Here is a 13,072-nt window from a genome sequence, read left to right as displayed (position 1 = left end):
TACGACTCTAATGACTCTATAAATAATCTAAAAATAATATTTATGTGTCAATACGATGGATATTTGTGGTCCCAAACCACTATTTCGTCACCACTAAACATTGGGCTGTTACACCCATAGTCGATAAAGACGACATGTATGAACCTAGGGAATAGTTTTGAATTTTGGGCTCACATGCCCATGTGGCTGACATGCCCGTGTGGTCCTCATGGCCCAAATTGGCTTGGACCGTGTGTTGCACATAGCCTGTCACACGGTTGTGTGTCGCACATGGCCTACCACATGGCCTACCACACGACCGTGTGGCGTCGACAGACCCCAATTTTGGCTTTCGCCATTCCTATTTTTCAAGTTTCTCGTTACACACTTGATCTAGATTTGATACCTTTGAATGAACAACGCTACCCAAATCCTAACTCGTCAAAGAATTAAACGCTTCTTGCACTTCTCGATTCATTCCAATTGCCCACTAATTAGCTACAAGGACTCGCCTGATGATCAAAACAAAAGAATGGCAAGAATTGTCGTTTGAAGCAAAAAGAAAGATAAGAATGTGTGTGGAAGTTGAGAGAAGAGGGAAACAACAAAAAATAACGTGACTTGCGGGGAGATAATTTTGGGGAAAAAGAAATAATAGAATAATCACCAATTAATTATTTTAAACAATAAAATAGGATAAATCAAAAATAAAATCCCATAATATCCAAAACTTACCATCTGATAACTACCCATTTTCTAAGAGTTTAAAACCCACACCAAGTCCACCATCTTAACAGCAGAGTTGAAACCATCAAAATAAATCATCCATACCCCTACTACTATTCAAACCAAGGACCTCCAACTACACTGACGCCACTCAACCATGGAAACTAATGCTCATTTATGACAGAATTGTACAAACAAAATTTAAGAAGTCAGGGCATTACATATTTACCACATATGTTCAAATTATTTCAATTCATATAAATGAACTTTTTCCTGAGAATTTCAATATGCTTCTAGCATTATAAATCCTTTAAAGATTTTAATATAAAATTTGCTATATAGTGGTTCATAAAAGGTTGTAGCAATAATCATTAGACGCAAGTTAAATATTTTATGAATTGTCAAAATAATATATCTAATGGTTATTGCATCCACCACAAAAGAATATTATATCTTTTCATAATCAATGCCAGGACTTAGTGAAAAACTTCATATTTTCATTCCACTTTTGCAAAACTACTTCATTTGCACCCTTACTGGCTTTATACATTTAGATATTTGGACTACTGGTCCAAAAACTCCACCAATTTAATTGTACTTAAGTTGCATATTTCTATTCTGATCAGTTTATTCCATATCTATATTTCTCAATAGATTTATTCAAGATCCTCCTTTTATTTCATTATTTCAATAATAATATTGCATGCAAAATTATTGCCAACCACTTTTATCATTCGGTTCCACATTTTCTCGAATTGACATAACTTATCGAGATCTCTTATTTTCATTATTTTAAAATTCAATTTCAGGTACCTGAATCTCTTCTAGAGTTTTATTTATTAGTTATGTCTTGGGTCTCTTCTAGAGCTCCCGCCTCCACTATATGACCATATAGAATAATTTTCATCTTTGGAACCGATCAATCTATTATTTATTCTAACTTATTGTTCGACTGGGACTTTGATTCAAATTAAAATATTAACTCGGTTATTCTCATTAAGTTTGTAAATACATCTAACAGTTAACTTGTAATGAGTTGTCTTTATTGAACTTCTGGTTCTAATTACTCTCCCTGTAACTTATTACAAGTTATTATTTCTCTCTCCCTAATGTCAGGAAAACCATCGGATCAAAATTGTAATCACAAATCATGTCATAATGAATCTCTAAAAAATTCAAAACATCTAATAAACAAAGAGACTTGTAATTAATATATATTCCCAGCTTTCTTTGAGGATTCACTCATCTTTGTGCGTTGTGGTGGAGCAATTGAAACATATATGCACATACAAAAATTCAAAGGTGAGAAATATTTAACTCTTGATCAAAACCAATTGTAATGGGGAGTATTTATAACTTATTGGCTTGATGCGTACAACACATAAATCAACAAAATCTCATGTTGAAATAGGAAGTTTAGTTCTCATAAATAATGGTTTAGAGATTAATCAAAGGCATTCAATCAATATTTCTCTAAACCATTATGCGCATAAATAACAAACTTTTACAACAGTTTTTCAAACTCAATCAATAAAAGACGAAGATATAAACTCATCAGTATTGGCAAGATGAATTGTCTTAATTGCATGATCTAAAATTAATTATTTAAACAAGCAATTTTGCAAACGACAGGTTGCAATTGATAACACATATGTGATTATTTTGTAGATGCATCTACCAAAATCATATAATATCAAAACCATCCTCATGGTGCATGAATGGACCCATATTCATTTCAGAAATGCAAGACACTAAAACTTAACTTTAGCTTGTGAGTTTCTAACAATCAATTTTCATTGAGAACAAGCAACAAATGAGATTTCTTTAAATTAAAGAATCTTTTGATTTTTTAATGAATGTTCATATGAATTCTCAATTAATTTTTGCATCATATATGATCTAAGATGGTCTAACTGGTCATGCTAAGTAGTAAATGCATTTGTATCAGTAAATTTCTGGTTTACTTTAACATGTGTTTCCATTGTACTAAGTTGTAACAAATTGATAATTTTACTATCATTCCTTTTACTTTGTATCCACATATAAGTATTATTGTGACATTTACTACTGGAAATGTCTAAATCAATGTAAATTCTATAATGCCATTAAGTCAACAAATATAATTTCCAAATAATTATATGCAATATTCGCTTCAGAGAATATGCCAAAATCTTCAAATGCAGGGCATTTGGTCTAGTGGTATGATTCTCACTTCGGATGCGAGAAATGTAACACCCCAAACCCGGCCTAGACACTATGGCCAAATCAGGAGGTGTCACAAAGAATGGGTTTTGATATCGAACTCCACACGTTAAAACCATTTCAGTTTTAAAACTCTTATTTGCCTTTATCCATTGTCAAAATTTTTATTCAATTAATTAACTAACCTTTAAACGTGTTTTATAGCGGAAGCTTTCGAAAACGTTGTATTTCAAGAAATTAGTTTATATTTTTAGAAAACCTTTGCTTTAGTGGAAACCATAGTTTTTAGATATCAATCGCAAATTAAGTACTAAAACGAAAATCCACATCGACAAGAAAATCAGCCAAAAAGTCCGGAGAGTCCAATTGTCAAAAAGTCCAGAAATAATCTTCAAAATAAAAACCATAAACATAACCAGTTTATGAACTCGTGGTCACTGATAGGCTCCGTCGCACCGATCCCCCTAAGTTTATGGATTACCTGACAAAACAGACAATAGATGTGAGTTTACGACAACTCAATGTGTAACCTAGTAGAATTAAGCATGCAAACATACAAAATTATATGCACAATGAGAAACAAATATAGTTTTAGATTCAGAATTAGATCTAGATTTAATTACAGAAGTAGATATACATAAATCCTACCCCTATCCTTTACACACCATTTCCAATCATCTCAATACACCATGTGGGGTTAAAAACACCCACCCATCCCTACACACCACATAGTGCCATTAAGACACATATCAGAATATCTGCAGTCAAGCTGCTAGAACTTGGGCGATCAACGCCGAATAGAATACTTCCTCCTCATATACAAATCTTACCCAATGACATATACAGAAAATCAGATATAGATATAACAGATCACACATGCTCAACATGCTTGTATACAGATATCAGTTTAATGTATAGCGGTACAAATAGGCATACATACGACGTCTTACTCAAATCAATCTATCAGAACATCCCAACATACAAATAGGGGTTCAATAGCCCGTACCGACCCTACAATAGGCCCACAGTCAATCAGAGCGACTCGTACAATCTTATGGAAAATTTTAAAATTATGGGCCCACATGTCCATGTGGCCCATACACCCAGATTGGCCTTTTCCTGTGTTGCCCACACGACCTGGCCTAATAATCCACATGCCCAACTTGGGCTAACCTATGTGGCCCACACGACCTACACGCCCAACTTGGCCTAGCCCATGTGGCCCATACGACCATACTCAAGTCACCACACGGCCGTGTTTTGTGCACGACCATACCTTCATCGACCACACGACCATGTCTCGCACACGGCCATCCATACAAGTGACCACACGCCTGTGTGGCGTCGATAGAATCATTTTTTGAATTTTGCTGAAGCTTCATTTTCTGCGTTTTGGGTACACACCTGGCATCATTTTGATGCAAAAACACCCCCGAACCACACTACACCTAAGATTGACCAACAAAACACTAAATTTAACGCTTATATTGATATTGAACCGAATTTTCTCAAAATAGACAAAGGAAAAATTTAGGTATTCATGCTTACCCAATTCCCTGAACGACTCCAACTATGATTCTACACGAGAAAGGTCTCATTCATAACGATTTTCTACCAAAAAGCCCATAATCATATTAATAGAAGGATCAAATTTGGTAATAACGATTAAAGAACTTACCCCAAATCGACTAAGTCCATAATCCTCACTTACCAACCACTCAAAGTACTTGGAAAATAATATGCTACGATTTGAAACGACAACATTGGTAGATCAAAGAGAAGGTAAGAAATTTTTTTAGAAGGGAAGAAAATCCAGAGAGAAAAAAAAAGTCAGAACTTGGAAAGAAGAATTTTAGGGAAAAACAAAAAGATGATTCTCAGAAATCCTATCCCACTAACCACTCAATCATAACCACCCACTACTCAAAATTCTAATTCCACCAAAACTCTCTCACAAAACCCAAAAAGAATTACCTACGCTTTCACAGGGATTCGAACATAGGACCTCCAACACAACACACCCCCTTACCACTCAAACCAACAGACTCATTTTGATATGGATTAACGGACAATTTATATAAGCCCACTCAATAAGGGTAAGGCTTGGATCAAAAAATAACCAAAATTTTCTAAAGGTATGGTTTGAACTTGAGACCTCTCAAACACATCCAGAACACTTAACCACTAAAGCAGACATATATTTGTGTAAGATATTTATAGAAATAGAAACAAATTTATCAAGGTGTTGCAAGAAGTCTTGAGTTTGATTCAAAATACTTTTAAAACCCTTTTAACAAGTTTTTTGCATAACCAATTTGTAACACCACTTAACCGTATCCGAAGCCGGGACAGGGTTAGAGGCGTTACTAGACTTAAATATTCACAAACATGCAAAACCGGGCCATAAAATTTCATCTAAATTAAAACTTTTCAAACATATGTAGATCGCCCCTTATACTGGCCTTCGAGGCCTAAAACATACATAGGGGTGGTTCAGGATTAAACCGAGGACATTAGAAAGCTTTGGGAAAACTTAGAGAAATTTTCATGAAATAGGGTCATATGCCCGTATGGACACAGGGACACGCTTGTGTGTCTTCTAACACGCCCGTGTCCTCAGGCCGTGTAACTATCAGTTTATGACATCAGCAAAACAAATTAATCCACATGGCCAAGCCACAAACCGGTGTGCTAGGCCGTGTCCTCCACATGGCTGAGACACATTGGTCACAAGGTTTCGTGATAGGTTTTAAATAATTATAATTACTAGTTCTTGAACTAACTATTATCGCGATGTAGGCAAGTGTACCTATCGAACAGTAGTGTAGTTTTAGCAAGACCGGGTTGTCGAACCCAAAGGAACTAAAAGTACTAGTAATGACTATCTTTTTATTATCTAGCCTAAGAATAAAGAGGTTTTGTTTTAATTAACTAATTATCTAAACTAAGAACTCACAGAGAAAAGAATTGGGGAATTGCTTTTGGGAAAAATCGATTGACTTAAGACAATACCCAAGGAAAAATCCACCTAGACTTTACTTGTTATTCTAGCTTCGAATGTATTCATTCAACTTGCTCCATAGAGATCCCTAAGCTATGTTATTATCCCTATTCAAGACTAATAATGTCTAATCCCTAGATTGAATAACCGAGACTTTTCTCTAATTAACATTGTCGGGTTGCATTAACTCGATCTATGGATCCCCTTATTAGGTTTCACCCTAATCCGGTAAAATCTTGTCACCCTATTTCTAGACGCGCAATCAATTGTGCTTAATTACGACAAAAGTACTCTTAGACAGGGTCTATTCCTTCTTTGAATAAGAGCATGTCTTGAATCAGTATCCTGGGATATCAAAACAAGAATTAGGAACACATAGTTAAGAACAAGTTAAATATTTATCATACGATTCAGAAAATAATAACAAGATTCATCTTAGGTTTCATTCCCCTTATGTATTTAGGGGTTTTAGTTCATAACTAAATAAGTAAACATCTCAGAAGAATAATGAATACAAAACATAAAGAAAACCCAAAACTCCTGAAGGGAAATTGATGAGAGATCTTCAGTCTTGATGATGAATCCGTCTTCTGAGATGGATCAATCGGCTTCCTTGGAGTAATTCCTTACCTCTACTCTCCGTGTCCCCTTTTCTTCTCTTCTGGGGTGTATTTATGGGCTTTGGAATGCCTATGAGCCCTCAAAAGTGGCCTTTTCTGAATTGGACTCATCTTGGGCTCGGTAGGGACACGCCCGTGTGACATGCCCGTGTGCGATTACTTCAAGCCGTGTTCGAGCCTGCCAAATTGACACGGCCATATGGTTTGACCGTGTGAATCGTGCTTCGATTCTGCCAATTTGACACGGTCGTGTGGGCTGCCCATGTGAGGAAGTACAGGCAGTGTTGAGTTCGTACTTTGGCCCATTTTCTCTGTTTTTGGCCCGTTTCTCGTTCCTTTCGCTCTTCTATGTTCTCTTAGGTATAAAACACGAAATTAAAGCATTAGGAGCATCGAATTCACCAATTCTAATGAGAAATCATCCATAAAATGCATTAAACATGGGGTAAAAATATGTATAATTTACGATTTATCAAATACCTCAAACTTAAGCATTTGTTTGTCCTCAAGCAAAATTCTCAACTCATAATCAAAATAAATTCTCCTCAACTTATAATTTCTATTGATAATATCTCAAACTAATCCATAGGTAATCATACATTGAGAATTCAACTAAAAGAACATAAAAGTTTCAAACATTCCAAGTTGAGTATTTAGTCATGCAAACTTAGGTGCTTCCCTTCGTCTAAGTAATTACCTTTGATTCAGAATATCACAGAGTTTCACATCCTCACTAAAGGTTCACTCAAATCACTCGAGGTGTTTAAGGACAATAAATGAAGCATGCAATAGTCAGTAATGAAAATTCATTACCATAGGCTTGCATGAAAATCAAATCTCCACCACTATAATTTAAGATGATACATCAATCAAAAGGTCTTTAGAAGGTTGTAGTGAGGCTTGGTTAGGGGGTGTAGTCACAAGCTGAAAGAAAGGGTTAGAATCGAGATTGAATTAAAAAATTGCCTAACTAGAAAAAGAGTTAATCTTCACTTGCGTACAACAGAGCTTCTCTCAGAATATGAAATTACAGATATGCATACATAGTTTTTTTTTTTTTAAGAACAAGTTACATAAAATAGACTAACTATTAAGAACAAGACATCTTAAGTGCCTTAATCATTTTGATATATCAAATCAAATGGTGTGGTCTCGACATGCATAATCAAGCAAGTTCTAGAATAATAGTTCAATACTGACGCACTCAAAGCAATAATAAAAGTGAGCATGAAAGAATTACAATATGCTCAAAAGGCTCGAAAATCTCACAAAAATTATGACTTTTTGATGTTAAAAACTTGTGAATTCCAATTCAAAGTAATACCTAAATTTTGGGGAAACAGCCTAAGATTTTAAATTCTTAAAAATCAACTTATCATGCTTGATTCTCTAATGTCTTAAAGTTTAAAAAATCAATGCTTAAATCCCTATGTTTTAATTCAAGACATATCAATCAAAATCATAAAACAATTAAAATTTATCCTAAATATGATATGAGAGCTTTTTAAGAGAACAAGGCAGTCATTCAGGGATTTTTCTGATAATGAAATGAATGCCTCCCCCCACACTTGCGCGTTGTAAAGGTTTATTAGTCCATAAGTCCTACGCCAAAAGAATATTATATCTAGTGGTAGCTATGGTCATGATCGAGCAGGACATGGCAGTCGTGGAGAATCTTTCCCGGTGGAGTTTTAGTTCCTATGTGATGATGAGCTTAAGAGTTCTATATAACCGTGATAAAATTAGGAACTTTTTAGGGGATATTAGGAAGAATAAGTACTCGAAAAAAAACCGAAATAATTAAAAATAAAATTCTAAAATCTAACAAAAATAAAAAGTAGTTTCAATAAAAATTAAAAAATAAAATAATAAATAAATATTTCTAAACATCTTCATCGCTGGATGGTTCGCGAGGTGGGACTGGCGATGAGATGTGGAGGTGCTAACAAATCTGCTGTAGAGTAGCATCAATGTTATCAAATCATTGAAAACACTGCTGCTCGAATCAGGTGAGGCATTCAGAAAAGTCAGCATATGAAGCCGCCGCATGAACTGGACGAGAGGGTGGTGGTGGTTGAGTCGGTGAGTCCTCATGCTGTGGGGGGACATCATCAGGAATATCCTTGTAGGCCTCCTCCTTAGTAGATTGGGCGAGACGATACTGGGGAGGGTAGGTTCCTCGGCGCCTCTCGATCATCCTCATACTAAGCATGCTCGAGATGCCTTGTGGAGACATCTAGCCGATGAGGGTGAGGGATGATTCTTGGGCCGCAGTGTTGAGGAGCCCGAAGTGTTGCGCCAGCCTAGTCACGTAGGGGCCAATGGAGATAACCCCCTTCCGATACCTCTCCGTCTGGTGCTGAATCGTAAGGGCAATGAAATAGGTAAGGTCGATGACGTGCCCTTGCGACATGCACCATAAGAAGTAGACGTCGTGGGTGTTGACGACGCCAGTGCTCTCTCGCCTCCCTGTAATCGTGTGAGCTAAAATAGCATGTAAGTACCTCAGGGATGGTGGGAAAACTGATGTCTTGGAGCGGCAAGGATTGTACAAGGCTGTGCTAGGGGCCAAAGTGTACCAGTACTTTGAGAGAGAGAAATGTATGTGGTGACTGAGAGCATGTAGTTCATTCTCCTCCCTGAACTCCTCCATATATAGGCCTAGTGCAGCACCAAACTCTAGGATGCTTAGCTGGCAGATTAATCCGCCTAGGCAAAACTGGACCGTGTCGGGATCATCGTACCTTGTCATTACGGTCTGGAGATGAAACGTTGAGCAGAGTTCCATCGTAAGCTCGAGGTATGTAGACTCGATAATCTCGAAGAATAGCTTCCACCGGTCGGTGGTTAAGAGAGCCCGAATCGCATCAGTTATCTGGACTTGTTCTACGGCAGCCTAATCGATGCAGTGGCCCGTTGCTAAAGGTCGGGGCTGAAGTATTTGGAAGAGCTCTTCTTGGGGCCCTCGTGGAAACTGTAAGAGAGGGTGATGAATTTTCGCGGTTGGACCCACGGAGGATGACGCTCCCTTTCTATTCTTCGAGGCTGGTACGGCGGTTTTCTTTCCTCTTGAAGATGACATTGAAGGCCTGTAATATCAAGAATAATAATAATAGGTAAACATATTCGAAGGGGAAGTAAACTATTTCAGCCAAGACTACTAATATGAAGCAAACTCAACCACAATAATAATGAGAATGAGAATAGAAATGTAATGGGTATAAGATTTTTCTAGTCTCAATTTAACATAAATTGTATGGTAACTAACCTAGGAATGCAATTTAAATGATAGACATTGGCATGATAATAGCATGAAAATAAGCATAGTAATGTCATGGATATGAGCTGTGTCTAACAACTTGATTTAATTCGAAATGTATAATAAAGAACCTAAAAATGCAAACTAAATGATAAAGTAATGAAAAAAAATGAAAACTAGTTCAAAAGTAATAGAGATTATTGTAATAATAAGCTTTAATAATGAGTAAAATAGAAGTGAAAGGAGTAAACAAACGCTAAGGGAGAGAGATTGAGCTTTAAAAATGAAGTTGAAGGCGGCGCACGAGCGTGGCAGGGGGCCATGTGGAGTTACAGCGGCTAGGGTTAGGGTTTTTGAATGGAGAAGAAAGTGAATAGTACAGGGTATTTATAGATTTTGGGGCACATGGCCATGGCACACGCCCGTGTTCCCCAATTTTAGCCCGTGTGATTCGTGAATTTCTAATTTGGGTGCGTCTGACATTTAGTACACGCCCCTGCTCCTTGGGCGTGTGGGTTCACACGGTCGTGTCGCATGGCCTTGTCTAGCTTCGTTCGCTTCTCCCACGCCCGTGTGTGCAATCCTCACGCTCGTGTTATTTTAATAGGTTCGACCACGGGTGTTAGACACGGGCGTGTCGCACACCCGTGCTAGTTTCTCAGTTTCTACCACGGGTTTTCCACACGGGCATGTCGCACGCCCGTGTTGTTTTGGTAGGCTCGATCACGACCATGTCGCACGGTCGTGGCATTTTATCGTAGCCTATGTTGGGGAAATCTTTTGCCCTATTTTCACATAGCCTTAAGCACGCTCGTGTTCTTGGTCGTGTCTCTATGGAAACACCTGTATTCAAGATTTCTATTAGTAAGTTAGGAGTTACATACCAAAATTTAAAGAAATTAATAATGTTAGTGCTTGAGTTGCCTCCTGAGAAGTGGTTATTTATAGTCTAAACTCAATTTACCTCTTCAGTGAATAGTCATGGTGGTTTGAGGAGTTTATACTCCTCATTCCTACTATCAATCTCATCAAAATAATGTTTTAATCTGGTGTTGTGTACCTTAAAAGTGCCAAACTTAGGATGACTCACCTCCACCATACCGAATGGAAAAATACTGAGTACCGTAAGAGGGATTTCCTCATTCAGTGTGGTAGTGACAATGTGAGGATCTGAGGCAATCTAATAAGACCTTATCACCAACCTTAAGTAAATTTGGGGAGGTATCGAACTCATTCTGCCGTAATTTTTATTTATCGTGTGTTCTTGGTTTATGTGCTCGCCATTCGTCTAGCTCCCCTATTCGTAGGCTTCGTTCTTCATGAATGTGTCCTCTACCATTTCTGGAACATGGCTCATGAACTTCTTTGAAGCTCAATTTTTTCAAAGTCATATTGTCAGTTTTAGTAGATTGGTGTGGACCATTACCTTCAATGTTCGATGTGATGCCAGAATTACGAGCTTGAAGGGTGATCGTTTCGTCTTCCACACGAAGTGTAAGCTCACCTGTGCCAACATCAATAATTGTTTTACCAGTTGCTAAAAAGGGTCTCCCTAAAATCAAAGGGGTGTTATTATCCTCCTTTATGTATAGAACAACGAAATCAACGGGAAATATGAACTTATCTACTTTCACTAGTACATCTTCAATAATACCCCTAAGAAATCTTATAGTTTTATCTACCAATTGAATGATCATCCTAGTTTGTTTAGGTTTCCTAAGACCTAGTTGCTTAAACATTTTGTAAGGCATGACGTTAATACTAGCACCTAAATCAGCTCATGCATGACTTATATCTAAACTACCAATTAAGCAAGGAATTGTAAAACTCTTGGATCTTTCAATTTATGGGGTAGTTTATTCTATAGAATAGCTGAGCAGACTGCGTTTAACTCCACATGCGACGCTTCATCCAACTTTCGCTTATTTACTAAAAGCTCTTTTAAAAATTTAATTGCATTTGGCATCTGCGACAGAGCTTCAATAAACAGTAAGTTAATATGTAATTTTTTCAAAAGTTTGAGGAATTTACCGAATTGTTTGTCTGAGCGGTCTTTCCTTGTCGCGTTAGGGTATGGGACACGAGGTCTATATTATTCATTCATCGTTTTGTTATGACTTACCTCACTTTTACCTTTGCTCACCACAGTTTCTTGCATCAATTCTGGCTCAGGCGCAATGAATCCTTCCTTATCTTTAGTACTAATTGCATTGAGGTGTTCCCTTGGATTAGGTTCAGTATTACTTGGTAAGCTACCTTGTGGTCATTCGGAGATTAGTTTGGATAACTAGCCTATCTAAGTTTCAAGCCCTTGGATCGATGCTTGTTGATTCTTAAGTGCTGCCTCGGTATTTTGGAAACGAGTTTCTGATACCGAGATGAATTTAAAGAGCATCTCTTCAAGATTCAGTTTCTTCTCTTGTTGATAAGGTGGCTGTTGAAAACCTTGAGGATTTTGTGGCTTTTGATTCCCTTGACCACCCCAGGAGAAATTTGGGTGGTTCCTCCAACCTGCATTATAAGTATTACTGTATGGGTTATTTTGAGATCTAAAGTTATTGTTACCCATATAGTTGACTTGTTCCTCTTCTGTTGTAGGATTGAAGGATTGATATTCTGTATGCACACCTCCTCCACTTGAGTCACACCTCATTACTAGATGTACCTGCGTAGAACCAAGTAAACCATCAATCTTTTTATTGAGAAGTTCTTTGATTTGACAAAGATAGTAATCGAGTCGACGTTATAAACGCCGGCTGTTTTTGTTGGCTTAGTCTTCATGACTTGCCACTGATAGTTATTCAGTGACATTTCTTCAATGAATTCATATGCCTCTTCGGGTTTTTTGTTGTTGATGGTTCCTCCAGCAGCTACGTCAATCATCTGTCTTGTCGAGGGATTCACACCATTGTAAAACGTTTGAACTTGCAGCCATAGAGGTAACCCATGGTGAGGGCACCTTTGTAATAGATCCTTGTATCTCTCCCATGCATCGTAAAATGTTTCTAAGTCCATCTGCACAAAAGAAGAGATATCATTACGTAACTTAGCCGCTTTAGCCGGCGGAAAATATTTTAGTAGAAATTTTTCGGTCATTTGTTCCCAAGTAGTGATGGACCCTCATGGTAACGAGTTCAACCACTGTTTAGCTTTGTTTCTTAGTGAAAAAGGGAATAACCGAAGGCGAATAGCATCATCAGAAATGCCATTAATTTTGAAAGTGTTGCAAAACTCCAGAAAATTCGCCAAGTGAGTGTTGGGATCCTCATCCTGCAAACCATCAAA

At 37.4% G+C, this 13,072-nt stretch overlaps 1 non-coding gene across 1 annotated transcript; it reads left to right on the top strand.

The window, feature by feature from the left end:
* Positions 1 to 12,728: 12,728 nt before the first annotated feature.
* On the top strand, positions 12,729 to 12,835 carry LOC128284950 (small nucleolar RNA R71). The gene has a single exon (XR_008275367.1). It is a non-coding gene; the product is annotated as a small nucleolar RNA R71 (small nucleolar RNA).
* The last annotated feature ends 237 nt before the right edge of the window (positions 12,836 to 13,072 follow it).

Source organism: Gossypium arboreum, chromosome 11 (assembly GCF_025698485.1).
Source record: "Gossypium arboreum isolate Shixiya-1 chromosome 11, ASM2569848v2, whole genome shotgun sequence".
Taxonomy (NCBI): Eukaryota; Viridiplantae; Streptophyta; class Magnoliopsida; order Malvales; family Malvaceae; genus Gossypium; species Gossypium arboreum.
The sequence above is the reverse complement of the archived record's forward strand: the minus strand, read 5'-3'. Positions and strand labels throughout refer to the sequence as shown.